The 23,746-nt window shown below is 37.2% G+C and overlaps 1 protein-coding gene and 1 long non-coding RNA gene across 6 annotated transcripts in view; one reads left to right on the forward strand and one right to left on the reverse strand.

The window, feature by feature from the left end:
- The window catches only part of UMAD1 (UBAP1-MVB12-associated (UMA) domain containing 1), a 260,457-nt gene that overhangs the window by 233,901 nt on the left and 2,810 nt on the right, over positions 1 to 23,746 (forward strand). The window lies entirely within an intron of this gene.
- Positions 1 to 23,746, reverse strand: part of LOC114486321 (uncharacterized) — a 191,239-nt gene that overhangs the window by 49,509 nt on the left and 117,984 nt on the right. The window lies entirely within an intron of this gene.

Raw genomic sequence — 23,746 nt, forward strand, 5'->3', positions numbered from 1 at the left:
CCATTTGCACCAAAATAATAAAATACCTAGGAATAAATTTAACAAAGGAGGTAAAAGACCTATACACTGAAAGCTGTAAGACACTGATGAATGAAACTGAAGAAGACACAAATGAATGGAAAGATATTCTGTGCACATGGACTGGAAGAATTAACTTTGTTAAAATGTCCAAAGCAATCTATGGATTCACAGCAATCCTGTTCAAAATTCCAATGGCATTTTTCACAGAAATAGAAAAAAACAATCCTAAAATCTGTATGGAATCACAAAAGACCCTGGATAATCAAGGCATACTTGAGAAAGGAGAATAAAGTTGGAGGCATCACGCTCCCTGATTTCCAACTTTTACAAATCTATAGTCATCAAGATAGTATGGTATTGGCATAAAAACAGACATGTAGACCAATGGAATAGAATAGAAAGCTCGGAAATAAACCCACATGGTCAGTTAACTTATGACAAAGGAGGCAAGAATATACAGTGGGATGACAGTCTTTTCAGGAAATGGTGTTGGGAAAACTGGACAGCCACATGCAAAAGAATGAAGCTGGAACACTATCTTACGCCATACATAAAAAATTAACTCAAAATGGATTAAAGACTTGAACCTCAGACCTGAAACCATAAAACTCCTAGAAGAAAACATAGGTGGTACATACGCTCCTGGACATGGGTCTTGGTGATCATTTTTTTGTATTTGACACCAAAAGCAAAGGCAACAGAAGCAAAAATAAACACGTGGGACCAAACTAAAATGCTCCTACACAGCAAAGGAAACCATCAACAAAATTAAACAGTGACCTACACTGTGGGAGAAAATATTTGCAAACTGTATATCTGATAAGGGGTTAATATCCAAAATATATAAAGAACTCATAGAACTCAATAACACAAAAACAATGTGATTAAAAAATGGGCAGAAATCAGAATAGACATTTTTTCAAAGAAGACATACAGATGGCCAACAGTTATATGAAAATATGCTTAACATCACTAATCATCAGGGAAATGCAAATCAAAACTACAATGAGATATCACCTAAAACCTGAAGAATGCCTGTTATCAAAAAGACAAGAGAGAACAAGTGTTGGTGAGGATGTGGAGAAAAGGAAACCCATGTGCACTGTTGGTGGCAATGTAAGTTGGTGCAGCCACTACCAAAAACAGTATGGCGGTTCCTTAAAAATAGAACTACCCTATGATCCAGCAGTCCCACTTCTGGGTATTTATCTAAAGGAAATGAAAACACTAGCTCAAAAAGTTATATATACCCTATGTTTATTGTGGGATTATTTATGGTCACCAAGAAATGGAAGCAACAACCTAAGTGTCCATCAATGGATGAATGGATTAAAAAAAGTGAGACATATATATGTATTTTATATATATGTGTGTATTTATATATATATAAAATATTATACATAATGTTATATATATGAATATTTCAGTCATAAAAAAGGAGGAAATTTTGCCATTTGTGACAACATGGATGGACCTTGAGGGTGTTATGCTAAGGGAAATAAGTCAGGCAGAGAAAGACAAATACCATATGATTTCACTTATATGTGGAATCTAAAAAAACAAACAAACAAAACATATTGGTGGTTGCCAGAGGTGGAGGTTGCTGGGAGTAGGAGAAATGGATGACGGTGGTCAAAAGATACAAACTTCATGTTATAAAATAAATAAGTCCTGGGGATGTAATGTACAGCATGGTGACTATAGTTAATAATACTCTATTGTATATTTGAAAGTTGCCAAGAGAGTAGATCTTATCACAAGAAAAAAATTATTTTTGCAACTGTGTGGTAATGGTAATGGACTTATTGCAGTGATCTTTTTGCAATATATACAAATAATTCTTTTGTTGTATACCTGAAACTAATATAATATTATATGTTCATTATATCTCAACTTTTTAAAAAGGCATTAGACATGCCAATATCCTTTTTATCTTACTGGTCACTACTTATTTGTCTACTGGCCTATTCTCAAAAAAAAAAAAAAACAAGCTCATTCAAATTGTAGGGTTCTTTTAAATTGGCTTTTCAAAATCATGGTAAAATTTTGATAATCTTTGGTTATGCTTTGGTAACTATACCAGATACCATCATAACACTGAATTAGATTTTAAAATTTGATATGTATTGAGAGTTAGAATATTGCAACAAATAATTTTCAATAATAATTGTTCCCAAATTTCAAATATTTTAACATTTAAGAATAGCAATTGAGTCACGTAAGTTTAAAGGTTTTTCACTTTAAAATACTAAATCGTAGGTGTAGTCAGCATTCATTACCTTACTCCTCTTTGTGCCCACTACCCATCCCATTTCTTTTCATTGCCTGCAGCCAACACTTCCCACAGTTGGTTTTCTTGTGTTTTGCCCAATTTCCCCTCTGTACTATTGCGTTGGCCAAAAAGTTGTTCAGGTTTTTCCATAAGATGTTACGGAAAACCCCAAACGAACTTTTTGGCCAACCCAATATCCTCACCAGAGCAGCACCGTAGCTGTTTATTGCCCACTCTGTCTGTCGCCCAGCACTGTGCCAGACACACTATAGGGACCCAAATATTTTTTAAATAGATGAATGCAGTTGATCTTCTGATTCCTAAATCATTTCTTTCCTCTGTATTATACTGCCTTTGTCATTTTTATAATTAGAATGCACATTTTTTAACTCCAGAAATGAAGGTCCTTATTTATACCCATGTGGCCAAATTTCTTAAAGCCATTTGGTTTCTACATTAGATGTCTTAAGCTGAGTGCAGTTTAGGGGATCCTTTCTAATTACAGGAAGGTACTTCTTTCCTTCAGTGCTGTGATCTGACCTGTGACAAATCTGTACTATACACTATGTAACTGGCTAACAAGTCAATTGGAAACCAACTGAATGTACAAATCTTAGTGCTGTTGCTGAAATCTCTTCACAGTAGTCATCATGATCTCAAAGTTTGTTTCAAAATTTGCAAGCATCAAGTGTCAATCAGATCTGTAGATGAAACACTAATGAATGTTGAATTCTCGTGCTTTAGGTGTACTTCCTTTTTAGATTTTTGGGTTCTCTGCTATTTTTACAGTACTGTTTCATTTAAATTTCCTACATGTTAACTTCGTTTGTGCGATTGTAATAAAATTGCAGTATATACATGTTTAAATAAATAAATAATAAATTTTTAAAAAGGCATTTGGTTTTCTTACATGTAGTTTCAGAATTCTTAAAATGTTTTTAGTTGGTAATCATCTTTTGATGTATTTGAGCCAATATGAATTAAGCCAATGAGGAATTTTTTAACTTACTACTAAATGAGGGAAAGAATTCTGGAAAGTTTCAGGCACCACTGGAAGCTCTTTGGAACCAATAATATATTATCTGGCATATAACTTTTAATGATTATTTTTAACATTTGTTAATATTATTATTAATTGACGCTTCTTTCAGCTTGACAAGTCTCTGCGTCGTTTATTCCTCCATAGTGACTTTAACTGAATTTAACAATCTGTTATGCTACTAAATATATCAAAGTACACCTTATGGTCAGTCTGTTTTTCAGTTTGCCATTTCAAGATAAAGTGACATATTACTGTTTTCAAAAAGAGAATACATTTTGGCAATTTTTAATTCATTCCCGTGAATTTGGTCATTGGGTTGAATGTGTGGTTTCACTCCAGGAAGTCTCTAGTTCCTACATCAGCAGTTGGTCTAGTATCTAAAGTGTTCACAGTTTAGTTAAAATTATACTCAGTACCAAATGTAGTACTTCCATCAAGGAAGGCAAAGTCAAGTGACATTTCTGATGGTCTCAAAAATGACCATAGAGGATATGCTGAATAAAGGTTACTATTACTGAAATGCTTGCTAGAAGTTATTTCTCTGAGCACTGTTACAGGAAGGGAAAGGGAGAAATTGGTGAAATCTTGACTGGAATCCTGCCTTGTTCCTACCACTTGGGTTTGACAGCCAGGAAATCATGATAAAAATTGTTATTGGCCTTAAAAAACTAAAAATAGAACTACCATAAGACTCAGCAATCCCACTAATGGGCATATACCCTGAGAAAACCATAATTCTAAAAGAGTCATGTACCACAATGTTCATTGCAGCTCTATTTACAATAGCCAGGACATGGAAGCAACCTAAGTGTCCATCAACAGATGAATGGATAAAGAAGATGTGGCACATATATACAATGGAATATTACTCAGCAATAAAAAGGAACGAAACTGAGTTATTTGTAGTGAGGTGGATGGACCTAGAGACTCTCATACAGCGTTAAGTAAGTCAGAAAGAGAAAAACAAATACCATATGCTAACACATATATATGGAGTCTTAAAAAAGAGAGAGAAAAAAATGGTCAGAAGAACCTAGGAGCAAGACGGGAATAAAGAAGCAGACCTACTAGAGAATGGACTTGAGGATATGGGGAGGGGGAAAGGTAAGCTGGGACAAAGTGAGAGAGTGGCATGGACATATATACACTACCAAACGTAAGGTAAATAACTAGTGGGAAGCAGCCGCATAGCACAGGGAGATCAGCTCGGTGCTTTGTGACCACCTAGAGGGGTGGATAGGGAGGGTGGGTGGGAGGGAGACGCAAGAGGGAAGAGATATGGGGACATATGTGTAGCTGATTCACTTTGTTATAAAGCAGAAACTAACACACCATTGTAAAACAATTATACTCCAATAAAGATGTTAAAAAAATTGTTATTGGCTCTTTTATTATCCAGTCATCAAACTTAATGAAAAAGATAACTAGAAAGTAAAGACTACTTTTAGAATTACTAGGTCAATTATCTGTATTTCTGAAGGAAAGGTTTTTAAAAAGCTGTATGTACCCTGGCAAGTCTGTCGTATCTGCCAGCCCTATTTATACTACTTCCTCTATTTGCAAGGATAATAAAATAATTTCTCTTGTTCTTTGAAAAACCCCGTATGCCAGATTCTTACAGTGATATTAGTCTACCTGTTACTCAAGTTATGATTAGATTTTATATTACTTGGATTTCTTAACGTATTTCCCTTATGTTGATATTTAGGATAATACTGAATGTGGCAGATAGACTTAACTTATATTTTCAAATTTCATTACAGTTGGCAAGGAAATAATAACTAACATTTACTGAGTCCTTACTTACTGTGTTCAGGAACCGTATTAAGGAGTTTTATCGGTGTTATTCATTTCTCACAGCATCTCACGAAGTAGGCTCACTTATTTCCATTTTACAGATGAGGAAACTGAGACATATGAAGATTAAGTAACCAAGGTGCAGAAACATACAGCAACTTTTCCAAGATCACATAGCTGGGGAGCCCTTATCCAGTATGTTTATATTGTCTTTTCTACAGTTCAACACAGTTCACTGCAAAAGCATTTGTGGCGGTATGCACATAGAAGTTCATCCAGAATAAAATTAAGGAGTGTAGCCAAGGGGAAGACCAGGAGGCAGGGATTATAGTCCCAGTGGATTGTGGGAGGTCTTCTGAAGGAAGGGTGGAAGATAACACCAGTCCATTACTCAGCCCAGAAACGTTCATTCATTCAGCAGTATTTATTGAGTGTCTGCTGTGTGCCAGGTATTCTGCTACGTACTACATATACAATTGACTGCACAGGGGCCCTGACTCACAGGGTTTGCATTTTAGTAGGAGATAAAAACTAATCTAAAATAAAATAGGCAAATATATAAAATTACATCAGGTCATTGGAAGTATAGTGAAGGAAATAACCCGTGAGTTGAGATAGAGAACAGCTAGAGGTACTTGGGAGGATCTACTTTAAGATGAGGTGGACAGAGCAGGTCTCTCTGAGGAAATAGTATTTAAGATGAGACTTAAAGCATTAAATTGAAGCAAAGAGTGTTAGAACTGGGGAGCAAAGGCAAATTAAAATATGATACCTTTTCTCATTCAGATTGGGAGAGATTAAAAAACCTGAAAATCACCAAGTTTTGGTGGTGTTGTATGAAAAAGAAAATGCTCACAGCCAGTATAAGTCTAGACAACTACTCTAGAGAGCAATTTGGTAAAATCTCTCAAATGTGAAGACAATTTTGTATATATACTCTAGACCAGTTATTCTTAAAAGAAGTCTAATAACAATGTACCTCCTTATACTGAGATGTCATAAAAATTTTCTATCATAAGTTTAACAGTTGCAAAGGATGGGATTTCCCACATATTGTAAATATTGACATTTAAACATAAAACTATTTTATCATTCTTTCATATATATCCAATGAAATTGAAATCCCATAGCAATTTGACACATGACATCATCCATCTAAAAAATACATGCACAAGCTCTTTAACAATCAGAAATTTTACATCATTCTTTTTTCTACTTGAACTCAGATTTCTATCCACTGAGTTTAATCCTTTATCTTGAAGGTCTTTTATTGATTACCCTATTTCTTAGCAACAAAAAATATTGGTATAAATTAAATATATATATGTGTGTATATATATGTGTGTGTGTATATATATATCTACTATGACCATAGGCCAAGTGTTAGAAAATTTCTTCTGAATTATTATTTTAACTATTGGTAACATATAATCAATCAAAACAATATAAATATATTACAAAATTTTATAATTACTAAACTTGAAAGGTAAATTTTTATAGAAGGGTATCAGTTAATAGAAGAGCTTAATTTTTTCTTCCATAAGTTCATTAAGTTCATGTATCTAAGGATGATTATTACTACAATGAAGCTAACAGTAAAATGAAGAGAAGGAATTGGGCCATGTTCATTAGTGTAGAGGAAGAGCTTATAAAGATGTTAGTGTTTTTTAAGTGCATTTGATATAGTAGAATCTCCAATATTCCTTTCAAGTTTATCTAAATATTATACACTGCTTAGATGAAATTTAAAAATGAATATGGATTTATGATTTTCAAAAATATGTTGGCAAAAGAATGAAAATGTCTCCTATATGAGTCTGATTGAGGGTTCAAGAAAATAAAAAACACTCACTATGACCAATATGTATTCCTTTTACTTGAAGATGTAGCTTTGATCTATTGGAAGTAAAGGTGAAATTTTCACCATTAATCTACTTTCTGTCTCAATAGATTTGCCTCTTCTGAATATTTCATATAAGAAGAATTATATATGGTCTTTTGTGACTCACTTCTTTCACTTAGCATAGTGTTTTCAAGGGTACTTCATTTGAAACGTACCAGTATTTCATTTCTTTTTATTCCTTTAATTGTTGAATAACATTCCATTATGTAGATATACCACATTTTGTTTATCTGTTCATCAGTCGGATTGTTTCCACCTTTTGGCTATTATGAGTAATGCTATTATAAAAATATACAAGTATTTTTTTGAATACCTGTTTTTAATTCTTTTGAGTGTATATCTAGGAGTGGAATTGCCGGGACTATGATAATTCTCTGTTTAAACGTTTGAGAAACTGCCAAGCAGTTTTCCAAAGTATCTGCACCATTTTGTATTCCACCCAGCATGTGTGATAGTTCCAGTTTCTCCACATCCTAGCCAGCAGTTGTTATTATCTGACTTTTTGATTATAGCCATCCTAATGGGTATGAAGTGTTTCACTGTAGGTATCTTGAGGCTTTTTTGTGGGTTTTTTTTGGCATTTCCTTCACAGCTAATAATGTCAAGCATCTTTTCACGTACTTATTGGCCATTTATCTGCTTTGAAGAAATGTCTATTCAGATCCTTTTCCTGTTCTTCAAATAGGTTATCTTTTTTTATTATTGAGTTGTAAGAGTTTTTTATATATTCTAGATGCATATCCCTTATCAGATATATGATTTGCAAATATTTTCTCCCATTCTACAGGTTGCCTTTTCACTTTCTTGATAGTGTCCTTTGAAGCATAGAAGTTTACAGTTTTGATGAGGTCTAATTTATCTATTTTTTCTTTTGTTGCTTGTGCTTTGGTGTCATATTTAAGAATCCATTGCCAAATTTGAGGCCATGCAGATTTGCCCCTGTTTTTTTCTTCTAAGAGTTTTATAGTTTAGCTCTTATAGGACTTTGATTCATTTTGAGTTCATTTTTGTATGTGGTGTGTTATAAAGGTTCAATTTCCCTTTGTATATGACTGTGCATCCCAGCATCATTTGTTGAAAAGACTGTTCTTTCCCCATTGAATGATGTTGGCACCGTTGTCAAAAATCAGTTGACCAATGACACATAGGTTTATTTCTGGACTTTTTGTTCTATTCCATTAATATATATGTGTATCCGTATGCAAGTACCACATTGTCTTGATTACTGTTGCTCTGTAGTGAGTTTTGAGATCAGAAAGTGTGGGTCCTCCCACATTGTTCTTCTTTTTCAAGATTGTTCTGGCAATTCTGGATACCTGGTAATTCCATATGAATTTTAGGATCAGCTTGTCAACTTCAACAAAGAAATCATCTGGGATTCTAATAGGGATAGCATTGATTCTACAGATGACTACAACTGATTTTTGTATATTCATCTTGCATTTTGCAACCTTGCTGAACTTATTAGTTCTAATAGTATTTCGGTGGGTTTCCTAGATTTTCTTATAAGTAAGGTCATGTTATGTGTGCAGAGAGATAATTTTACTTCTTTTCTAATCTGGATGCTATCTATTATTTGTTGTTGTTGTTGTTTTTGTTTATTGATAGCCTAACTGCCCTGACTAGAACCTTTAGTAATGTTTTGAATAGAAGTGGTAAGAGTGGACATCCTTGTCTTGTTCAAAATCCTAGGGGGAAAGCATCTAGTTTTTCACCATAAAGTATGATATTAGCTTGACTTTTCCATAAATGTACTTTATCAGGTTGAGGAAGTTCCCTTCAGTTCCTAATTTGTTGAGTGTTTTTATCATGAAGGGGTATTAGATTTTTTTCACTTTTTTTTTCTGAGCCTATTGAGATGATATTGGTTTTTATTTTTTATTTTATTGATGTGATGTATTACATTAATTGATTTTCCCTAAGCTCATGTAAATCATATTAGGAGACAGTACAAACCTCATGCAACAAAAAGCATACACTTTATGTATATTGTCTGCCCCGATCTCTTTTCAAAAACAAATTAACTTTTTTGGGTTGTGGAAAAGAAAACTGAAGGAGTAGCATAAATTGGGTAAATTTTTGTGCAAGTGAAAATATTCTTCGTTTTCTTTTCAGTGATTAGCTACTCAGTAATTTGAAATTGTTTTTAAAACTTGTGATTTACTTTTTCTAGTTGATGATCCAGATCTTTTTTATGTCTTTTCAAGCAATCACCATGAAATTTCTATTTTGAACTACAACACTTTAATCAATTTTTGTTTAGGTTTTAGTTCAAAGCAATTGAATAAATAGGAAGTAAAAATGCACTAGTGGGCCTTTTAAAAATCAACTGTGCACTTTGAGCATGAAAGCACCACTTTTATTTGTGCTACTTTGGGCATAAATAGTGATGATGTACTTCCCTTTTTTTCTGCATTTAAGGGTCCACCCAGAAGTCTGCAACTATATTGAGTCCCGGAAATGTTCTCATTCTCTTCTCTTGCCTGTGATATAATCTCTTAGCATAGTTGGTTCAAGAATAATGTTAAGTAGACCCAGATCATGTGTTTGGGCCCGTTAAAGGCAACGTATCTTCTCTGTTTCCTGAGAACAAATTGCAACCCAGGTTCCAGCCACCTGGCACCTTTTTGCCGTTGCTCACCGAGGGCCATGAGCTGGGAAATGTGGGCAATTGAATGCAGTCGGTCCCTGTCACTGGAAAATTGACCACAGAGGGTGTGTTTCAGGAAGAGTCATCTTCATTGAACAAAGGACAGTATGTGGTTACTTTAGGTTCTTAAATTTAACTGGAATATATTTGGTTAAGGTAAAAAGGTTATTTTAAAAATATATTACTGAGGCTTCACAATGGTGCTTTTAGGGATTAAAATAGTCTGAACAGTCTATAATTTCAGGGTTTCTAAGATCCACATAGAATTAGCGTATCCAGCTAGATATAAAAATGAGACATAATACAACACCCAATGTTTTTTTCCTTTTTTTTTTAAATTGGTATCTTACCATGCCATGTGCTTTTGTTTTTGTTTTGAAAGAAAAAGAAAGTATGATTATTAGAAAAGTATCCTACAACCCTTTCTGAAGGAGAAGATACTTTTTTGGTCTTTAGAAGCAATTACACCACATTTTAAAAGGCACAAAGTGATGTTTCCTTAGACTGTGTTGTACTTAAGGCAGAATAGAATAGCAGCTAAAAGTGTAATTCTAGAGTTAGACTAAATTCTCTGCGTTTCAGTATTTCCCATCTCTTAAATGGAAAAATTAAATGAGATAACGCAAGTAAAAAACTTAGAATAGTGACTGGCAAATAAGTGCTCATTAAATGTGAACTATCTGTGGTAGTAGACATAAGTACACGATTAGAACATTATGACTGAACCAAAATGAAGTTAATATAATTAGTCACTAGTAACTAATATAGTTTACTTATTAGTATATATCAGAGTTCATAATCTAAACCCTTATTTCCATCCTCATGGGTAGCCATAAATTATCTACTTTCTTCAGAGAATTCCCATCATCAACTCACTTGCAAAAAAGGCCTAGGAGGGGAAAACAGACCTCTGTTGGATTCTGAGTGTAGAATCTGTACATTTAAGAACACTTCTGGAAATTACAGGTGTTCATTTTTAGGCCACTTTGGAAGTTGAAGCCATAGCAATGATTTCTAGAAGGCTAAAGGAAAATCTGTACTGTGTTCTGAAAATTGACTACCTAGAAACTTTGGTGAAATACTGGATCTTTGGAAACTAGTGCTCAGATTACCAAGAACCACCATGCAAATAGCTGGGTCCTAGATTTACATGGTGCTACTTCTTCCTCCCACCCTCCATCCATGAGGCCTCTCTGCTCCCTGGGTTGGCTATCGTGAAAACCAAGTTGATCCATGGTAAAGTCTCCTGGTGGCCAAAAAGGAGCTGTGTGACGCTCTTTCTATCACATCCCATCTTCCGTTTCTGTCACTTAGCAGATGGAGTGTACTCTCACTTTCACTGCTGATAACCAGTCATTCTTACTTCCAATGAATTGCTTTCTTTCATGCACATACATCTTTCTTATACCCCGTCTCTCTATCAGATTTTGCCACTTAACTTCGGGAAAATTCTACCATGTCACCTTACTGTTTATGGGAGTAAAACAAAAAAATCTTAATGAACACAGCTCTCCAGATTTCCTAGAGATACTTCTAAGTAAAATACCCCACGACAAACCCAGACCAGCAATCTTGACAGTGCTCTGAAGTACCTTTGAGACCTCTACCAGTGTTCAGCTCGTACAACCTAATTTGCCTTTTTTCAAGCACTGACATTCAAGATAATTTTAATATGTTTTATCTTATTTATTGTTATTCTAATTATAAAATGAATACTATAATAATAATTTTCCTACATCTGTTTATTGCAGATATATAGGATTTCATCTCTGTTGTGGACTCATTGGCCTGAGAAAATATAGTCAGAGTTCTTAATAATATAATGGTGAATTATTAAAAGATTAGTACCTGCCTGTATTTTTTGTATTTGACTCCTAAATGCTTGTTTCTTATTATCAAGAGCAGAATGAAGTTTCTGTTTGGGATGATAAAAAAGTTCTAGAGATGGGTAATGGTGTTAATTGTGCAACGTTGTGAATGTATTTAGTGCCACTGAATTATACACTTAAAAATGGTTAGGATGATACATTTTATGTTGTGTATATTTTACCACAATAAAAAATATTATCCTGAGTTAGCCATAAAACGAAATAATAGCATTTTATTTGGGGCTCTGAGTGTGTACCAAGAAGTGACGTAGCCTCCTGCCACTCCTAAGAGCCCCTTCATTCTCACACTGGGGTGGAGAAAACACAGCTGTGTTTACTTTTCCAGCCCCATCTTCTATTTTGAAATATAACCTTTTTGCAAGTGAGAGCCAAAGTCAAGTGACACAGCTTTCTGCTCACCTCTTCCAAACACTGTTTTCCTAGTGGAGTTCTGGGTTAGGTACAGCACACCTAGGTAACACTATCACTCAAATGCCCTCTGAGTGGAATTTAATTAGCTTACCTTCATAATTTCTGTACTCAGCTTGGTATGATGCATTTCTCTTTCACTTGCCTCTGTATGTGAAAACGTACAATTGTGTATTCACCAACCATAGTATTTTCAAGTGTGTGGACCATTGCACACATCAAATTCAATTTACAAAGAAACTAAGGCTTTTCTTAACTAGTATTTTTCAATTTCTTAAAGAATTATTTTGTTTCCTGAGATTAGAAAGATGTTTATATGCAGTGTGAGCATGAGATCCTACTGATAATTGTCTTTGAATTCTGGCTATGGACATGACAATTTGAAGTGCATACTAAAAATTATGTATTTATGTTTTTACATAATAATAAAACAATGACAAAATATAAATTTTGCAGTTAAAAGAGTAGCAAAACAGATTAGCTTTCTGTCTTCAAACAAACAACAACCTTAACATGAACTGATTAAAATCTAAATGTGCTTAAAAATGTATATTATACTTAGGTTATGAATTTATTAAATGTTCATTTCATCAAAGCACATGCCAAAAAAGCCAGCATATAGCTATTACTTAATATTTTTAGATTTACTTTCTTTTTGTATTTCTTACTAATATCCTATGGTATTATTTCCATTCAATCAATATTATATAAGTATAAAACATTTGTTTTTATATCTAATTATAAACATCTAATGATACACATTTAAACACTTAGTTATATAAAAACAAATATATATATTTATATTCTCTTACCAACTTTAAAAATAGAAAAGTATTCCATTTCCTTTCTGATTATATATGCAGACAGTTAAAGTACTTTATTGTTTTACAAAATGAAAATCATTACAATGAAATTAATATTCAGTGTGCTGAGGAAATGTGCAAGATTTTTCATTGTTTTCATTTGAAATTATCTAGAAAAAATATGATCTTGTTGCATTGCATTCTGAAGAAGTTGAATAGATATTTGAAATAAATAAAACTATGTAAATGGGAAGTTAAGTAGGTTCCAGTGTGACTAATAAGCAATATCAAATTCTTCAGAACTGTGGTGTGCATAACAAGCTTGAAGAATTTGTGCACAAAAGCCTAAGCCATTGTGTAACCTTGGCGGTGATCAGATGCTGCAGTTTTCTAAGCTATTACATTTTTTATCCAGCTTGATAGATTTAACCTAGTAATGAGATGCTTAGCTGAACCGTTACTTTAAACGCTGTTTCTAGAGTGGCACAGTCTGTATTTTTGGAACTTCGTCCTCTACTCCAGAAAACACTTGTCCATAGAGAAACTGTTAAATTTAAGTTCTTTAAAAAATAAAACCACCAGACAGGTAAACTTTAAAATTATTTCTCTTGATGATGACCTTTATATTGGAGCGGGAACATCAGATTCTGAGTCAGGAGACCCTGAGTACAAGTCTTTGTCGGTTCATAGTGGTGTGACCTTAGATAATCACTAAACTCTGAGCCTCGGAAGATGAGAATAGAAACAATAGCTTCCCAGTCAGATTTAGTGGGTTGTGAGGCTCAAATGAAATAACGTATGTGAGACAACTGCAAAAACCATGTAAAGCACTAAGCAAATATTAATTGCCATTTTTCCAAGATTCTGCTTAGAACTTTTCTGATCTCATAGATTTAACTGAATTATGAAACTGATAAAATCACACCAGTAAGTTGTTTCATAGAGCATTATAGGGCACATAAGTTTTAAAAACCATTACTTTGTAATATTTTAAATTGCCAGATGATTTCATATCTGCATGACTTTGTTTTTGCTGGTTTGTTTCTATTTTTCGGTGTGTTTAAGATGCCTCTCTTTTTTACGGTACACGGAGTTGCTTTGGGAAGTAGAAATTGGTGGGGTCCTAACATCCTAATACAGGGCACTGCTTTTCCTCACCTGCATCCTGAGCCAATGGAGAAATAAGACCAAAGAGCCAGCAAACAGAAACAAGATGGTGCTCACCCTTTTGACTGATAGAGCCTAGGTTGGAGGAGGCGGCTTAGTGTAACAGCTAAAATGGACTTCCACGGTCCCAATAACTCATGTCTAGACTGTGGGGAAAGTTTAAGTCAGCACAGCACACACTCTTACCCTGGTTACTTGTCTCCCCTAGTCCAATAGAGAGAGAAGGAGAAAGAGACTTTCCCCAGGCCTCAGGATCTTGGGTGGTTCAATTTCCCCCATCTAGAAACATGGATCCTTGGCTATCTTCCACCAACCGGGTAACTCATTCTACCTCCTTGGGGAGGAGTAGGGGGTGGGCAGAAGACCAGGGTGCTTAAAGAAAAATCCGTCATCTTTATGGAAACCAAAGAAGAAAGAGGCTTTTCTCTTTAACAGAGGTGAACAGAAACTAAATAAATGGCATTTACCTCCCCATCCCCTCTTCTACCCACCTCTTCAGCTGTCACCTCTCAGGCTTTCCTCCCCTTACACTGCTTACCTAGTCCTGCTACCCTGTTGCTGGCCCTGTACCCCATACCCCTGCCCCCAAGCACAGGCTACCCTGCAGCTCCATCAGACTGTACCACATAGTTGTGGAGAAATACTGGCTCCTAAGCAAGGCAGGTTGAAGCTATAGACTGATTGCATCCCCCCAGATTTCTCATGTTGAAACTAATCTCCAGTGTGAGAGTATTTGGAGGCTCGGCCTTTGGGAGGTGATTAGGTCATGAGGGTAAAGACCTCATGGATGAGATAAGGGCCCTTATAAAAGAGGCCCCAGGGAGCTCCTTGGACCCTTCTGCCCTTTGATGGTACAGCAAAAAGAGGGCAGTCTGTGAGCCAGAAAGCAGGCCTTACCACACACTGAATCTGCCAGCACCTTGATCTTGGACTTCTCAGCCTCCAGAACCATGAGAAATAAACTTCTGTTGTTTATAAGCTACCTAGTCTAAGCAGCCTGAACAGACTAAGACAGTTGATTAAGGGGACTTTGGAGTAGCTAAGGTTAGCTTCCGTCCTTCTCTCAGTGAAAGAAAGGTAGGTCTCTGGTAAAAATATTTCCCAAACAGTTTCATCTCTGTTGTGGCATGACCACATTGAGCTTCCTTTGGAAGACGTATTTGTGAAATGGTTCATTTGGCAAGTCAAGAACAACCCATCTCTTTCTTCAAAAAAGAGATGTAGCTGGGGTCTCAAACTAGTTTTAAGTTCTATCTGACATGTATCACATGTCAGTGATATTGTGGAAAAGAGGTGGTAAAGTCTTATTAAGAAAAAACAAACAAATGGAGAAATCCAGGATTAACATAATAAGAAATTTAAATGATTTAGCCATTCACTAAACGTATTGATCACCTATCATGAGCCAGGCATTGCTCTGATTGCTAGGGAAATGGAGAGGAAATCTATTGTCTCTGGCTTTGAGGTGCCCATAACTTTATGATGGTGACACAGAATTCGATTCCACTATGATATATACTGTGAGAGAGGTACGCACAGACTGTTAAGGGAACACACGGACAGGGACATGGCCCAGGTTTGAGGAGTTAGTTGGGGAAATCTTTCTGAAAGAGTCCTGAAGTGCATCCTATAGGCAAGATGAAGGGAGTAGTAAAAGAGAGAAAGATGTCCTAATTTAGACAAAAGTAATTGAAAATAAGGCAAGGCTCAGAGCTAAAAAGAGAGCCTGGCGTGTCTGGATAACAGCAATCATTTAAATAGAGTAAAGAGTTTAGAGAACGGTAATAAAAGAAACTGGAGGGATGAGCAAGGCCAGCTCATAGCTTACGTGCTGTGATAAGGAGTTTGTGCTTTTCTCCAAAGGCATTGAGGAGTTTTAAGCAAGGAAGAACATGTGTTTCAGACATCACCAGTGATAGGGAGAATGTAGTGTAGGGGGCAGCTCTGGTAACATTCACGGCAGGAGACCCTGGTGGCCTGCACTAAGAGAGTGACAGTGGACCTAAAGAGAAATGGATGGACTTGGGGAGATATTAAAAACATCAAAGTCGGTAGGACTCTGTCATTTACTGGATAGAGGAAGTGAGAGGGAAAGAGAAGTCAAAGATAATTCAGGTTTCTGTGTTGAGCAGCTGTGTTAGGACCCTTCACCAATACAGAAAATATTTATTAGGAGAGCATTAGGTTTGGGGTAGACTTAGGGAAAAGATGAGAGCAAGGTTTAGAACATACTGAGTTAAGATCCCTATTGAATATCTGAAAGAAAATGTATAATAGTGTTTGAACATATGGGTTAGGAGCTCTAGATAGAAAGCTGGGTTCGAGACTGGGGTGTGTGTTTGTGTTTGTGTGTGTGTGTGTGTGTGTGTGTGTGTGTGTGTGTGTGTGTGTACACATGCATGTATCAACATACTTTTGTACTTTGGGTGGAGGAGTAGGGCAGTAGGCACCTTGGATATGGATAAGCTCATCCAGGGAAGTGTGTTGAGACTAAGAATAAAGGAACAGAAATGAGGCCCTGGAAAATACCATTTCAGAAATAGGCAAAAAAACAGACAGAAGGAAAAACTAACAAGTGTTACAGAAGCCAGGAAATAAAAACTCAAAGAGTCACCTGTTTTAAGTGCAACGAAGAGGTCCTGTAAGTTTAGCACTTTACGTCATCTTCTGAGTTTAGCAAAAGAGTGATTATGAGTAACCTTGGAGAAATCAGTGGCAATGGAGGGGCAGAGATAGAGGCAGATGGCAGTGGGTGAGGAATGAAGCAGATAGCCAGTGTCAGCAATGGTCTCAGCCGGGCTGAGAAACAAAGTAGAAAGATAGTGTGGGAGGGGAGTTCAGTGGGTGAGATGTCAATGGGCCATATAGACTGGAGGAGAATTTTCTGTAAATGGTGAACTGATTATATGAAAGATGAGCAATTAGAGGACACCTTCTGACTGATGAAGCCGTGTCCTTGAAGAGTGGGGACAAGATGAATGAATGTGGAACACCGGGGAAGGGTTCGCTTTGGGTAGGAGGAGGGCAACTTGCCCTCTGTGGCAGGAGGGAAGCACAGATGGGTTCAAATGTAGGTAAGTCTTTTGGATACAGCAGGTAGAGGAGATCCTCAGCTGATGGTTCCTCTTTTCTCTATTAAGTAGGAGGCTAACCACCTGCTGACAGCAAGGAGGAAGGTGATGATGTTGGGCGAGAGAAGAGAAGGGGTGAAATCCGTGCTGTAAAGAACGAATGGGGGAGGCTTACTGGGAAAATAGGAGATGTCTGGACAGCTTAAGGTTAAAGACCACGAATTTTTATAAAGTTTTTAAATGTTTTTTTAAAAAAATCACTGCGACAGCCCTTTGTATTTTCAAAACCAGCATGAAACAGGATCCCACATTGAACACACTGTTTCTTCCAGGTTCATTTCCTAAAATGCTCCTCTTTCCTCTTTACACTGCTCCCCCACTCCAGTTGGCTAGTACAGAAGATTTTCTGGCTTTAGTGAAGCCACTTTTCCAAGAATACATGGAACAGATTACAGAAGCAAGTGACAGCCGGCTTGCTTCTCCTTCTTCACTTACAGTCAGCTGGAGTTCTGAAAAGAGGAAGTCAGGAGAACTTTTTTTCTTTTTTAAAGAAGGATGGGAGAATCAGGAAGCTTGAGCAGGTGGAAACACTGAGGAAAAAAGAAAGAGAAAAGGGGAGCAAATAATGAAACAAAAGAAATGAACCAAAATGTAAACTGAAGTGATGTCATAAATCAGAAAGAAAAGGGAGCAAAGAAAATACCTGCTTTCTAACCTAGCCTCTTAGTTTGCTACCAAAATATGAAGTAGGATCCCAAGTCACATGGAACACAGAAGTTTTGAGTGATTTCAGCTCTCTCCTGCCTAATTTATCTGTATCAGCGGTAGAGTATTCTGGGCTTTTGTTTGTTTCTTTGGACCAACCCCTTAATTTAAAAATCAAGTCTAGGGTATCTGAGGAACAAGGGGACCAGATTCAGTGCCATTCAGAATGTTTAATGGGTGCTTGTCATGTGCAGGTATGACTGTTCTGGGTAGTGGGGATTTGCAGAAAACAGGAAATAGTCTCTACCTTTGCAATATAATTTCTCCCAATTGAAAGGAGACTATTGCTTAGGACTTATGTAGGTGCAAGAGCCCAATCCTCTGGCTTTTATCAGCTAGCCGGACATTTATTGGCGAGTAACTACTTAGAAGAAATAAGAAGCTCGAGTACTGCCTTAACTGTGCCATTACTTGTATCACCTTTTCCTAATCTCTTGTCCCCTGATGCTTCTGACTCAGATTTGCCCCCTGCCCCACCCCCATCAAGACGCTGATGTAACGCAAGCAGATAGCAGCTGAAGCCAAAATAGAATGGATAGTTATCTGAGGAGATAAAGTGACGGTGTTCCCTGTTCAGGCTGTTGTTCAAGGGAACATGTCTTTTATTTATAGACGTAAAATTTAAAGGCATAGACGGCCAGAGCTGGATATTACCTCTTCTTACTATAACTCGTTTCCTAGAAGTATGCTTGATATAGCTACCTTCTTTGCATGTAAATTGAATGTGATAGATGGGTGTTTTGTACTTGGTTTCATGTTCTTTTAATAGGTTCTGTTACTGTTGGGGTTAAGGCTGGTTTCTAAATTTTAACACTTCAGTATTTTGCTTTTATAGGACACTATTTTATCTCTACTTATCTGAGACACGGGTTGCAGAAAAAGGCAGGAGGTTTTAAAAGATGCCAAATATAGGTGATGTTCATGTTAATAAACTATTCATACTTTAGTCTGGTATGGCTAAGTAGATGAAGTCTCCAAATTGTTAGCGGGTTTGCAAAGTTGGCTCCTCTTAATAGATTTCATGGCGGTTAGTGGAGCCTTTGTGCCAGGAAAAATGTAGTAGTCTGTTCTTAAACCTCCATTTCCTTGCTTCCAAACACCCAAGAGTGAGGTTCACAAGGATGCCACTAACCTTCTGTTGCTCTGGGAAAGTGACTTCATTTTTCTAAGACTTTACTAAAAAGTGTTATGTGCCTTGTACTCTTGGAGTGTGTTTTTTCCTAAGCTCTAAGAAGATTTTACAGATTGAACCTCATGAATTTTTACATCCCTTCTGCAAGAAAGGGAAGAATAGTGCCTATAAACCACTTTGAATTATTCGAAACAAAGATAATAGAATGTAAGGAACCCAAGATAAACCTGGCCAGCCCATTTTTAACAGGTTAACAGATGAACAAGAAATAATTTTTATACAAACATGAAAACAGCTGATTAATTGTAAACTTTGTTTGTTGTCATGATACAGATAAGGAAATTTATTTTCTCCCTGAGGTGAAAAAAGATTCTGACATGGTATACTCATGTTTACCCATGTAAGGGCAAACGTTAATTTGAAAAAGAAGTATTAAAGCTAGATTATATGAAGGAACTTACATTCAAGAATATTATCATAGCAGCATTTCTGTGAACAGGATTAATCACAAAAGTAACAAATATGCTTTATGAACGTAATGTTTGAAGTATTTTTTTTTATTTGGCTATTAACCATAAGGTTAATTGATTCTTTTCTTCCTGCTCCATTGTGGTTAACATACTCATTCTTCCCTTTAAAGACCCATTGTATTATGCAAATGAAAAAAATTGAAAGCCTTTGTGTCTAAGAGAGAAGACTGCTTTTTGCAGGGGGACTCATGCACCTGTCTCAGCCTTCAGCCCCCCACCTCTGCTGCCATTGGCTGCCAAGCTACGGACTCAGTGATCAGGGTTAGTGGGTGTAGGGTCCTTGAATTTTGACTCCCATTTTCTTTGTGACTTACTCTTATTTTGTCATATAATTTCTCCCCTTCCAACTCTCAGCATGCCAACAGCAGCTGCATCATGGCACTCACCCTTGCTGCCAAGAGGGCAGGCAGCCTCCTTGGAGACTGGAACGTGGCACTCTAGCCAACGGTTAAGAAATAGATACTGGAGTAAGACATATAGCACCGCTGATACTCGGAGCCTTCTAGGAGGCATTTAGTGGAACACTGTGTCCACAGTGTTTTTTAACTTAATTTAAATTTTGGAAACTTTTTATTATGGAAAGTCTTCAAATATATACAAAGGTAGAAAGAATACTGTAGTACATGCCCACATACCTTCCTATCTCTCCCTTTCACCCATGATCAACTCATAGACAATCTTGTTTCGCTGTCCATGGTGTTTCCCCCTGGTTTATCCAGGCTATTGGTAGATTGACTTCCAGGGATAAATATCTCTTAAATTATAGTTCCTTTTCCATCCTTCCTCAGTCTAATATCTGTCACCTTAATGGTTTTCTCAATCCTTTCTTCCTAAAGGTAAAAGCTAGTAGAGTCGTTTTTTCCTTCTAAATTAAGCCAAGATGCTATGTTAGTAACTGTCATATTTTCCAGTACTGTCCCCTAAATTTTCGAGGCTTTGTTCATCCAGTCAGCCAGTCTACCCAAAGCATGGCTGAAAGGTACAGGATCTTAGAATATAGAACTTTCAAGATTACTGAGTTTGATTCTCAGTTTTACCACAGACTAGCTAGCTGTGTAACCTGAGACAACTTCCTTAACCTTTCTGTGCCTCAGTGTCCTCTTGTTTTTAACATGAGACTAGTAACAGGACACGCCCTACAGTGCTGTTGCAAGACTTAAATGAGTTCATATACTTAGACGGCTTAGATGGAGCCTGGCACAAAGTAAGTGTTCAATGTATGCTAGTTGCTGTCACCATCACCACCATCATCATCATTTTTTGCCCCTCACCACTCATTTTACAGAATAGAGAACTGCGGCCCAGGTGGATGAAGCAGCCCCCTTCAAGGTATATGGCAGTTTTATCAGGAGACCTTGAACAAGAAACCACATGGCTCAATTCCTTTATTATACTAGATATAGTCTTGTCCTCAAGGAATTATGCTCTGGCAGACAAGAATGATTTGTACAGGAAAGGGAAGAGTATTAATAAAAGCATGAACAAAGGAATAACTATTGCTGCCAGAGAGGTAAACCTTAGAAGTTGTATGTTTAGAAAGCAGAGCGCTCTGGGTTAACGTACCTCCTTTTTAGTGGAGAAGGTGAGATTTTAAGAATGCTTTTGTTTAAGAAAGGAGATGATTTGTTTAAGAAAGGAGATGATTTGGCTAACGAAACTGGAGAACATTCTGTACTCAAGGGAGAAAGAGAAGAAAGTTCAAGTATGGGATGCGATCAACAGATCTAGGGAACATTTGCCCATGAGATTAAGAGAAAAGACAAGATATAAGAGGAGAGGGGAAGGTAAGATTGTTTGAACCATCTGTGAATGTCAAAAAAACAAAAGAAATGGATGGATCCTAGACTTTATCTAAAGCCAAGAGGGGTCTGACATTCCTAAAGTTTTTATTTGTCACTGACTTTTAACGTGTGCTAAGCATTATTCTACTTACTCATAAATTACTTACTACTTATATTACTTCATATAATTCTCATGACAATTCTATGAAATAGGTACTACTATTGATTTCCTAATACAGCTAAGGAAACAGACGCAGAGAAGTTGCATAACTTGTCCAAGGCCCTTTGCTTGTTAATAGGCAGGATTGTACCCAAGTAGGCTAGCTCTATGCTCTGTGTTTTTAAACACTCTGCCATGCTGGCCCATGGTAACCAAAGCCCTGGTGCATCTGTAATCTTGAGGAAACCAGTGTATAGTGATGCCCTTTAAGGAAGCTGAAATTGTGGCATCATTACTCACTGATACCTGTGCTCTCGGCTGACCCAGGGACACTTACTATTAAAATCCCAGTCAGGTTTCAGGAAGCAGATTCTATCCATTCATTGCATACATGGACCTTTCTAAAAAGCTTTGTCGTCACCGGCTGAGGTTACATTTGTTCTAGTTGCCATCCTAAGAAAGTATTCTGGTATTTTATTTTCACATGAAGCTGTAAAACAACTCTTGATAGGGATGTGTTTGGTAACTTCATTCATCCAGAGTCATTTTACTACACAGGTATTTCTTGAGAGCCTCTGTTCTAGGTGTTGGGGGAGGCCTGCGAAGAGAGCAGTTCCTTCTCTACAGAATCTCCGTGGAGTTTTCCTTTCTTAGGAGCTTCTTCTCTTTAGCATATAAACAGACATTGTTTCTCCCAACTTCAAAAGGAAAAAGAAAAATCAAGAGAAAGCTCTCGTGACCCCACTTCCCTTTCCAGCTACTGGCCATATCTCATTTCCCGATTACAGCATAATGTCTGGAAAACAGTCTGTTCTCGTATTTGTCTTCACTTTCTCTCCTCCCATCCTCTTTTAAACACACACCAAGCCGACTTTCTCCACCAGATCGCGCTAGCTCCAGACTTAAATTACACCCTTCTGCCTACTAACAGCTCCACGTAGATGTCTGCTAGGCACAGGGAACATCCAAAACTGAACTCTCGATCTTCCTGTCCAAGCCCCGTCCCTGTGAATGGAGAAGCCACTCTTATTGCTCAGGCCAAAAACTTTGGCCTCATAGTTGACTCCACTCTTGTTCTCACACCCCACCGTCTATTCCATCAGCACATCCTATTGACTTTAACGTTTAAGTCTATCCAAAACCCAACCGCTTTCTCTCACCTTTACTATCACATCCCTAATCCACATCACCATCGTCTCTCTTTCCCAGCTGGTCTTCCTCCTTCCTTCCCGGGCCCTGTACCCCTCTCTGCCTGCTGTCAACATGGCGACCAAACAATTCTTTTAAGCCATCAGTCAGAATGTATCTCCTCTGCAAAAGCATGTTCTTCAAAAATTTTTAATCCCACATGCAACAACATGGATGAATCTCATACATGTAATATTGAGTGAAGAAAGCTGCAAACAAAAATGTATGATTACCTTCATTTAAAATATAAAACTAGGTGAATCAGTGTATGTTGTTAGAAGTCAGAATGGTGATCTAGGGGTCAGGGAGTTGACTGTGACTGAAAGAGAGCACCACTCTCTTTCTACGACCTTATAGAAATAGGGTCATTTCTGTTTCCTGATCTGGGTAGCAGTTGCTCATAGGTGTTTCACTGGTTAAAATTTAGCCAGCTATACACTTACGATGTACCCCCTTGCTGTTTGTATTTTGCACTTCCATAAAAAGTTTTACAAAATTGTTATCTCTTACACAGAAAATCATTCTCCTCTAGACTTAGAGATAGGAATTTATCAGCATTTATAGCCATTATAATATAAGTCCTATTCAGGCAAAAGCCTTCGTCTGCTTTCATTTATTCAACAAATATTTACTGAACGCTAGACACTCATCCTGGCATTTGGGATACAGCAGTGAACATAAGAGACAAAAATTCCTTAAGCTTCTGAGGGATGATAATCAGAATAAATTATATACCATTATAACCAGGGGCCAAGGACTATGGAGAGGACAGAAGCAGGAGAGGCAGGCAGGGAGTGCTGGAGTGGACGAGGTGAGGTGGCAGGAAACAGTCTAATGAAACAGTCAGGAAAGGCCTCACTGAGAAGGTGACATTTGGGCCACCACTGGAAAGGAGGGGAGGGAAAGAGCCCTGTGTTTATGTGGGAGAAGAACCTCTTGGGCGGAGGATCTGGAAAACAAAGGCCTGAGGCAGAAGCAGGCTGACTGTGCATGAGCCACGGCAAGGAGAGAGTGGAACTAGAGGGGCCTGAGCAAGGACAGACCAGCCGGGCTAAGGTCAGAGAAGGACCCGAGGCCAGATCACAGTGGGCCTTGTAAAGACTCGGGAGTTTGATTCTGCATGAGACTGGGGGGTGGGGTGGGGGAATAAATTTTTGCCTGACCTGG

Source organism: Physeter macrocephalus, chromosome 5 (assembly GCF_002837175.3).
Source record: "Physeter macrocephalus isolate SW-GA chromosome 5, ASM283717v5, whole genome shotgun sequence".
In the NCBI taxonomy this organism is placed as follows: domain Eukaryota; kingdom Metazoa; phylum Chordata; class Mammalia; order Artiodactyla; family Physeteridae; genus Physeter; species Physeter macrocephalus.